Genomic DNA, 2,885 nt, shown 5'->3' with positions numbered 1-2,885 from the left:
AGCCGACGAAAAAAAAAAATTTCGTCGGCTAAAGTCATCGCCGACGACCTTTTCCCGACGAAATCTTAGCCGACGATGGCTGGTCGGCTAAGATCTTAGCCGACGAATTAAGCTAACAGGCCGACGAAACTTTTTCTTCGGCTAAAATGCTTGTCTTGGTAGTGAGCGATTGCTTCCTAAGAATATCTGAATAGTTGAGGAGTGTGTGTTTTAATTTGCTGTCATGTCATGCTATACAGGTTGTTCAGTGATGATGCATAATTATATATGGAGGACACTACTACCATATTTCTTGGCATACCTCGTGTGTCTTAAATCAGTGGAGACTTGCAAACATTGTATAAATGCATGCATAGCTACAGTTTGAGAGGGAAAGAATACTGGCCGGAGTACTGGACCAACCTACTAGCCAAGTTTCGATCATTGAGGCGTTAGCTTCTCCAATTTTGCAAAGCTGCATGCATAGCAGTTGTCCATCTAGCAGCAACAAAGTTTGTGTTGCTTTATAACAAAGGGACAGGGGGGCTTCAAATCCCTTGTTCACAGCAAAGATTTTCAAGAGAAGTCACTGTACTTTTAACGTTACATCCAGAGCAAGATGGTGGAAGGAAGTCTGCGCAGCTTTCTTAAGGGGTTCTTGTTTGGAGTAAAAATCAATTTGTGACAAGTCTATAGCATTTGCTGCTACACATAGTTACACTACAAAAGCAAATAAACCTATCTGAGATTTAATTATGTTGACTAAGTGTTAACAGTCATCATAAAAACCAATTCGTGGTTTTTCAAGTTTTACAGTGGCATTGAGAAGAGCATATTTTGTGCAATGGAGGTGCTACATCATCATCTAGTTGTCCACCGAGAGCAGAAGGAGCCAATGACTGTTAGTGCATGTGCAAAGGCACCATCATTGTTCATATTGGGGGGGCTGCAAAACAGCCTTTTTCTCATGATTTTAGTTAACAACTTTTTGAGTTGTGATTAGAGTGCATTTTGAGTTTGGAGCTGTGCCACAAGGAAATTAAAATATTTGGCATTCGCCAGGAGCAGTATAGAGGACGCTCTGATATCTTTTGGAAGAATGTAGACAGAGTTGACAACGATACATAAAGACCATGTTTATGGTTTGGCAAAACGTTCAAAGCGACAACACAAGTCTTATCGTGTCTGATCACCACAAGGAGCTTGTAGTATCATGGAGCCAAATTAATGCAAGCATACAAGGATGTCAGTTCAACTCTACACAGTCAGCTCAATTACAACAGGTGCTACGAAGAAAAGTCAATTTGAGGCTCAAAGTTCAAGTTTAATTGGCTTACGCTCATTCCAGCAATTAACCATTTAGAGCAACTTTTTTTTTTTATCAAAAGAGGTCATCCTTTGTTAGATCAGCAAATAGTACAAAAACGATCTCCCTCACTGAGGGCGACAGAAAAAACCGTTCCGTAGAAATTACTACAAATCCACCCAAAAAAGAGCAAACTATACCAGGAATCTCCTAGTACACCCACCTTTTTGTATGAAGCCCAAAACAAAGAAATTATAAAGCCTGGCTAATAAAATATAAGTCCCAATTAAGGGACCACCGAGTCTCTATTTCTTTACGATCTCTCTCGCTCAAGGCAAGATAATAACACTACTGGATAAAAGCACTTAGGAGATGGAATTATTTCATCTCCTAAGTGACAGATTTCGTCTCCTAAGTACTTAGGAAACGGAACGTCCGTCGGCTAAGATCCATCGCCTAAGTGTTGTGAGGTAGGAACTTAGGCGACGGAAACTGAAATTCCGTCGCTTAAGTGGTTCTTAGGAGACGGAATACTTTCGTCTCCTAAGAACTTAGGCGACGGATTTTATTTTATAATAAAAAAAAATTATCCACTTAGGAGACGGAATAGTTGAATTCCGTCGCTAAAGGCTGAAAAAGAATTAAAAAAAAAAACGCCACCGCAGAAAGTTTACTGCCCCCCAGTAAACTTCTACTGCCCCCCAATAAACTTGCAGAAAATAACTCTCTTTCAATTTCAAGGGCACAACACACAACATATACCAATTCTTACCCTAATAAACAATTTTATTGGCCTCTAGTGAACCCAGTAGAAGTTTACTACCCCCCAGTAAAGTTCTACTAGGGGTCAGTAATGTTCTACTGGGGGTCAGTAAACTTCAATACAGTATCTCCCTTTCAATTTCATGTCAATTATATACAATAGATATCAATTCTTACCCTAATAAACAAATTCATTGCCCCCTAGTAAACCTAGTGAAACTTTACTGCCCCCTAGTAAAGTTCTACTGGGGGTTAGTAAACTTCAATACAGTATCTCCCTTTCAATTTCATGCCAACAATTTGCCCCAAATACACCACCACCACCAAATCAAAAACAAACTATTAAAAATAATTACTGAAAACAATTAAATACGCATTTTGGAAGCCTAAACGGACTCGAATGACCTAAAAAGCCCATACATAGTGGCAAAGCCACGAGTTTGGTTCGTTGGGCCGTTCCGCTTCCAAAAAGGTATCATAACGATCAATCAGACACCGAACGCCAAATTTGGACCGGGTTTAGACTTGTTTCGATCGATCTGCTCTTCAATCTCTATCGCCATCTGTTCTACATCACCGGTGGTGGGTCGGAGAGAAGGCGGAGGTGGAGGGTGCGGAGGTGGCCGGGTGATGTTGAAGAGGGTCTTGACAATGTTGAAAGTGGTGGCGTTTGTGGGGACGAAGTCGATGAGTGTGTGGCAGTTGGGGGTGGCGTTGGTGGGGGTGGTGCAGTTGAAGGTGGCAGCGGAGGAAAGAGCGGTGAGAATGGATAGAGAGGCCGGCATTAGAGTGATGGTCTGGAGAGAGAGAGAGAGAGAGAGAGAGAGAGAGAGAGGAG

The sequence above is a fragment of the Fragaria vesca genome, unplaced genomic scaffold (genome assembly GCF_000184155.1).
Source record: "Fragaria vesca subsp. vesca unplaced genomic scaffold, FraVesHawaii_1.0 scf0513139, whole genome shotgun sequence".
In the NCBI taxonomy this organism is placed as follows: domain Eukaryota; kingdom Viridiplantae; phylum Streptophyta; class Magnoliopsida; order Rosales; family Rosaceae; genus Fragaria; species Fragaria vesca.
Note: the sequence above shows the minus strand (reverse complement) of the source record.